Genomic DNA, 6,936 nt, shown 5'->3' with positions numbered 1-6,936 from the left:
GCCCCTTCCCTGGGCTGCGGGGGGCGGAGGATCCTCGGGGCTCCGTCTCTTCCCGCCGGCTCCCGGGAGGGTGGCTGTCACCCGGCAGGGCCAGCGCTCGGCCAGCTGCCTGCCAGGCGGTCTGGACGAAGGGCTCCCTCGGCTGTTGACACGCACACTGCGCGACCCAACAAGCCGGCCGTGGCGGCCCCGGGTTTCTGGGAACCGGTTTTGCTGCTGTGTCATTTTGTGCCAGTCCCTCCTCTCCCTACTGCCCGCCGCCGCGTTCTTCCTATGCCCCTTTGTACAGGCTCTTGTTCGTGCGTGTCCGTTTTCCTCGCGAAGCACACCAGCCAAATGTCATAATGTTCCCGAGGTGCACGGGGTAAGGGAACGGGCCAGGACTTAGCTTGGCCAGCAACGGTAAACAACCAAGCAGTGTGCGGATGGACGGGGCCGTCAGTGGGGAAATGAAGTTTAAAGATGAAGTAACTGATGACACTTTATACTCTCAGCATCTGGCAGTCTGCATATAAAAACAGCAGTTGGGGTGGGTGGTAGACAGCCCTTGCTGAAGGCTGAATCTACCGACTTTTATATGGAGTTGCCATTGAAACAAGGTAGGGAAATGAAATGACTTTTCAACTTCAACCTTAATCTTCTTACACTAACTTAGACAGTAGAGTGGCCCTGTTCGCAGCCTTGAAATTCACTTTGCCCAGAGCTTATATTGTAGTTGAATGATAAAGAATTAAGTTTTTGGTTGGTTAACTCTTTCTGAAATTGACAAAGGCAGCCAGTTTCCTTTTTTTTTTTAAATGCTGGTCTCAGAAGAAGCCTTGCAGCTTATGTTTTGTTATTTTTTAAATGATTAAGAATTACCTCTGTTCTCTTTTGGTTACTTATTCAACTGACTGCTGACAGGAGCTGGTAACTCTTGCTTACCTAGTAGGTAACTCTAAGGTCTTGTTCTGAAGCAAGCTGTTTATTTTCACTGTATTGAACAAATATATCAGCAGCAGATGGGGTTTTTTTTAAAATTTGATGACTTAGATCCTAAAAACATTTGGCAAGTAATTTTAGCTTAGAGTTATATTTTCAATATTTTAGAAATTGATCATTCATGAATGTTTCTACAATTAGTTCAATACATTTTAAATCTAGTTGCGCTTTGACGTCTTAAACCGATGACAGATTGGAAGTCACTGTGTTCATGGACAGAAATGACCAGATAAAATGAAGTTGGAGAGGAAGACAGCTCAGAACTTTATTTTTTAAAATGAAGTGTTTTGACCACCTCACCTGCATGAGGATTGCTGCCTGTAATTGACAAAGGTGTCAAAGGTCGAACATGCATATGGAAATAGCTCATCCTGTCAAAGTAGTTCCGTGGGTGGGGTAAAATGTCAAAGTTGGTGAATGACATTAAGGGTCTTCACAGTGTTTTTAGTACCTGAGATAGCCACAGTGAATAAAACGCATTCCACCATCTCTCTCAAGTTGCTGCTCTGAAAATAAAAGAGTTTGGGTTCTTTATTGTCCTTATGCCACCCTCCGCATGGCTTTTGGTCTTGCAAACAAAAATATGCCGGACTTGGGACCCCGCAGGTGGCGCGACTTCCTTTGGCGTCCCTGCGGGGTCCCTTGCTCCGCCCGGGGGTGAAAGGTCTCGGCGTAGCCGGTGTGCACTTGCACGGCCCTTGTGCGTTTGAAGGTTGGCGGGGCGGCGGGAGGCTTCCCCGGATATGTGGGTGTGCGCCTCCCGGGAGGGGCGGGCGGGGAGGGGAGGAGGAGGAAGGGGGAGGTTACTGGTGGTGGCGGCGGCGGCGGCGGCCCGGGCTCCGGCTGTCGGGGAAGCTGCTGAGCTGTGATGGTGATGACGAGGTGAAAATGGCGGATCTTTCGAAATACAATCCCGGCCCCTGACATACCAGAGGCGGCAGCGGCGGCGACGTCGCCACCCCGGCTCCCTTCTCGGGCCCCGGGTACCCTGAAGCGTTCCAGTTTGGACAAACTGGGAAAGGAAGCTGTTGGCCAGAGCTCTCGTGCACGGGCAAAACAAGCCCCACCGGGGCTCGGGATTGCCCAGGACCTTCTGGAGCCCCCACCTCGGAGCCCGAGGGAGGAGAAAGCGGCAGCCGCTGGAGGTAGAGGAAGAGGGGTTACCCGAGGGCTTCTCTGTCTAGAGATCTCTTTATTTGAGGGGCTGGGGGTGGGTGGGGAAAGAACTGCGCTGTGGATCAAGGAATGACTTGTCCGGAGTGCGAAGAATCAGTAGCCTCGTCATGACATCAACATTATTCTTTGAGTGTTAAGAGGGCTCCAGTTTGCTCTTATACCTAAGGCTGCTGCTGAGGCCTAGAGGAACCGCTAGCACTTAGCATGATTTCCTGATACAATTTTTAAAACAGCCACTCTGTCGGGTGTTGCTTTGATGGTGTTCAGCAGTTCTTGGGGTTGTATGTTTCTTTAGGGAGGCAGAGCATTGGCGTTTTATTCTGCATTTAAGGTCTGTGTCTTAGATCCTAGTCTGTAACTTGTTGGGGTGTGAATGTTCACATTTTATAGAATAGGGACCAGTTTTGTAAGAATTAGAAAAAAATTTTTTAATGCTCTGTTATCCATAGAGTAACCTGTTTGCCCCTGCCATTTGGCAAATAACAATTGAGATACTGTCAGTCATATTTTATACCCATGCTTTTCAGGGAAGTTCTTCTCTATACCCACCCTCCTGCCCCCGCCACTCTAGTTCATGAATTCAGAGAGTAAAGTTATGAAAAATTTTGCGGTAGATTTTATAATGCAAATGAAATACAGCTTTAGGAGCTCTCTTTTGGTCCTGAGTTTTACCTTCATTGTTAAGGAGAGTTGTGATGGCGTGACGCAAGCATTTGTTGTGAGTACATTAAGTTGGTAAAGATAAATTGAGACCTCTGTTATTTCTAAATGCTAGAGTGTTTAGCCTAGCCCTTTGTTTGGAGAGCTGTATTGATTGACTATAACAGCCACTGTTTTATTAGGTTATCTAAAGACCCACGTAAGTTTTAGGTTATGCTGAAAGATCCCTAAGGAGTCTGTGTCCTTGCACACAACACTAGTGTTACAGAAAAGTTACATGTGATACAAATTTTTAGGCTGGACAAAAAAATTTTTGTTTGTTAATTTGGACCCTATGCTTTTCCCCAAGCTTTTTTGAGTCAATGACATTGAGTGTATAATGAACAGAGAGATTAGTATTTGAGGAATGCCCATGGGTAATGTTTATGATTAGCCCTAAATTTCCTTATTCAAATTGTCTTCAGAGAGTATATGTGATATTATTTCCTTATTCAAATTGTCTACGGAGAGTATATGTGAACACACTATGCCATAGTGTGTCATTTATCACAAATTTTGTAGTGTACTTAGAGGGGAAAAATTTTGTGTGAATGGGTGTGTATAGTTTGGATGTCTGGCTTTCACTTACTAGAAGAATAAGAGACCCAAAAAATTTTTTAGGACAAATACCTGAGAGGTACTCAGAAGATTTAATGATAATGATAATGATTATTTTTTGAAAATAATTTGATGTTGTATTATTCAGTAGGTATTTGGTTTTGTCTTTTTAAAATTACAGTTTTTATGTTGCAGTTATTTAACCCATGCCTTATAGCTGCTGACTTAGTAGCAAGACTAAGAATTTTAGAAGTAATTAAAATAGGGGGATTAAAAAGCTTTTTCATTGACTTTCTTTTAATCACAGAGGGCTATTGTCTCTTTGTGATTCTTTATGATTGTCTTTAAAGACCAGTTTTCAGGCCGGGCGCGGTGGCTCAAGCCTGTAATCCCAGCACTTTGGGAGGCCGAGACGGGCGGATCACGAGGTCAGGAGATCGAGACCATCCTGGCTAACACGGTGAAACCGCGTCTCTACTAAAAATACAAAAAACTAGCCGGGCGAGGTGGCGGGCGCCTGTAGTCTCAGCTACTCCGGAGGCTGAGGCAGGAGAATGGCGTAAACCCGGGAGGCGGAGCTTGCAGTGAGCTGAGATCCAGCCACTGCACTCCAGCCTGGGCGACAGAGCGAGACTCCGTCTCAAAAAATAAATAAATAAATAAAGACCAGTTTTCAGATTGTCCTGGTTAGGACAGTTGTGTGTTAATAATTAAAAGTGTGTTAGAAAGAAATGAAACAAGAATTATACCACCAGAGATAGTCTAGTGTTCATTTTTGGGGGGGAAGAGTATTATAGATTTTCACTACTTTTTCTTTTTTTTTTATTTCGAGACAGAGTTTTGCTGTGTTGCCCAGGCTAGAGGGCAGTGGCGAGATCTCAGCTCACTGCAAGCTCCGCCTCCCGGGTTCACGCCATTCTCCTGCCTCAGCCTCCCGAGTAGCTGGGACTACAGGCGCCCACGACTGCTAATTTTTTGTATTTTTAGTAGAGATGGGGTTTCACCATGTTAGCCAGGATGGTCTCGATCTCCTCACCTCATGATCCACCCGCCTCAGCCTCCCAAAGTGCTGGGATTACAGGCGTGAGCCACCGCGCCCAGCCGATTTTCACTGCTTTTTCAAACATTATTATTGGGTATCTATTATGTGTCATATAGTATGCTAGGGATAGTGGATGAAATAACCTCAATATCATTACCTCAGGGAACTTTCAGTTTAAGAATCACTGGAGGTGAAGTTGGAAGGATCTGTTCAGTGGGGCCTGGCTGCAGAAGACCTTAAGAGTTACAGAAAATGTAACTTAGTGTAGGAGAATGACAGCCTCAGAGATATACTTCAGAAGATAAATCCTGTACATGTAGCTTTTATGTAGAATGCATTATAGGTAAGAGGAGATGGAGGTAAAAACACCATAGTAGGCTTCAGGATTTGGAGATTTAGACACGATTGGTTACAGGCGGATAGAGTCATGGTGAAGGTGTAGTCTGCATAGTATATGACAGATTAATATTTCTATGGAAAGAAGAGATGTTAATGACCATACAATCGTAAGCCCTGGTGTTTGATATAATTTTTCTTTCTTTTTTTTTTTTTTTAAAATGAGATGGGGTCTTACTCTGTCACCCAGGTGAGGGTGCAGTGGATCTCAGCTCACTGCAACCTGTGCCTCCCAGGCTCAAGAGATACACCCACCTCAGCCTCATGAGTAGCTGGGACCACAGGCATGGGCCACCACGCTCGTCTAATTTTTTGTATATTTGGTAGAGACAGGGTTTCATCATGTTGGCCAGGCTGGTCTCAAACTCCTGAGCTCAGGCGATCTACCTGCCTCGCCCTCTCAAAGTGCTGGAATTACAGGCGTTAGCTACCACGTCCGGCCATTTGGTAGACTATTGAATGCTGTAAAACCATAGAGAAATCAGAAGGAGAAGCTAATTTAGATAAACAGGAAAATAACTTTGAGTTACAGCATACCTCATAACTATCTTCACAGTAACCCTGTAAGTAAACTGAAGCTCAGAGATGTTATTATTGACTCGGATTATGTGATAAGCAACTAGGAGAGCCATGATTTGGAAACAGATCTTTTCTGATTTTGAATCTCCATGTTTTTTCCATCATGTTAATCATAAGCATGAATAATATAGAGTTCCCTTTTTTATTTTTATATATTTGTTCAGTTTTATAGGCTGTGTTATTCTCATTCTTGGGTACAATGCCTGTCCCTTGGTACATAACCCTATTCATTGAGTATGTGAATAAATAAATAGCATTTATTTGTTATTTCACTCAGTTATATAATCTTTTTTTTAAATTTATTTTTATGTATTTATTTTTTGAGACGGAGTCTCATTCTGTTGCCCAGGCTGGAGGGTAGTGGTGTGATCTCCGCTCACTGCAGCCTCCACTTCCTGGGTTCAAGCGATTCTCTTGCCTCAGCCTCTTGAGTAGTTGGGATTATAGGCACCCGCCACCATGCCCAGCTACTGTTTGTATTTTTACTAGAGATGGGGTTTCACCATGTTGGCCAGGCTGGTCTTGAACCCCTGACCTAAGGTGATCCACCAGCCTCAGCCTCCCAAAGTGGTAGGATGTGAGCCATCATGCCTGGCCCATTTCTTTTTTTATTATGTTGTTAATTCACACCCTTTGAAATACATTGTGAAATTCATGTAATTATCGTGTAGCAAAGACTTTTTGGAAAGTAAATTACAAAGTTAAGGAAGCTCACCTAAATAGAATGGGAGTAGTGCAGCAGATACTTCATATACATTTAAATATGAGCGGCAGAAGCTCAAGTTTAAATACTATATACTTGAACATAGACTTTAAAGGTATGTGACTAATTTGGAATTCACCTTTTTTTTTCAGCTTTTATTTTAGGTTCAAGGGGTACATGTGCAATTCTGTTATCTGGGTATATTGCATGATGCTGAGGTTTGCAGTATGGATGGTTCTGTCACCCAGGCGCTGAGCATAGTATCCAATAGTTTTTCTTTTATTCTTTTTTTTTTGAGATGGAGTCTCGCTCTGTCAATTGCAGTGGTGCAATCTTGGCTCACTGTAACTTCTGCCTCCCAGGTCCAAGCTATTCTCCTGCCTCAGCCTCCGGAGTAGCTGGGACTACAGGTGCATGCCATCACGTCTGGCTAATTAATTTTTTGTATTTTTAGTAGAGATGGGGTTTCACCATGTTAGCCGGGATGATCCTGATCTCCTGACCTCGTGATCCAGCCACCTCAGCCTCCCAAAGTGCTGGGATTACAGGTGTGAGCCACTGTGCCCGGCCAATAGTTAGTTTTTCAACCCTTGACCCCCTCCCTACATCCCCAGTAGTCCTCAGTTTCCATTGTTGCCATCTTTATGTCCATGAGTACCCAATGTTTAGCTCCCACTTATAAGTGAGAATTTGTGGTATTTGGTTTTCTGTGTCTGTGTTAATTTGCTTAGGATAATGGCCTCCAGCTACATCCATGTTGCTGCAAAGGACATAGTTTCTTTCTTTTTTTTTTTTTTTTTTT

At 44.2% G+C, this 6,936-nt stretch overlaps 1 protein-coding gene across 4 annotated transcripts in view; it reads left to right on the top strand.

Annotated features, from left to right (window-relative positions):
- Positions 1 to 1,775: 1,775 nt before the first annotated feature.
- The window catches only part of LIN54 (lin-54 DREAM MuvB core complex component), an 86,814-nt gene continuing 81,653 nt past the window's right edge, over positions 1,776 to 6,936 (top strand). For 2 of the 4 annotated variants that reach the window (XM_011941768.1, XM_011941767.1), the window contains exon 1: positions 1,776 to 2,126. The gene's annotated coding sequence lies outside the window, so the exon portion shown is untranslated. The remainder of the gene's footprint in view (positions 2,127 to 6,936) is intronic. The other 2 variants (XM_011941769.1, XM_011941770.1) reach the window with 2 other exon arrangements.

The sequence above is a fragment of the Colobus angolensis genome, unplaced genomic scaffold (genome assembly GCF_000951035.1).
Source record: "Colobus angolensis palliatus isolate OR3802 unplaced genomic scaffold, Cang.pa_1.0 Scaffold200, whole genome shotgun sequence".
Lineage (NCBI taxonomy): Eukaryota > Metazoa > Chordata > Mammalia > Primates > Cercopithecidae > Colobus > Colobus angolensis.
The sequence above is the reverse complement of the archived record's forward strand: the minus strand, read 5'-3'. Positions and strand labels throughout refer to the sequence as shown.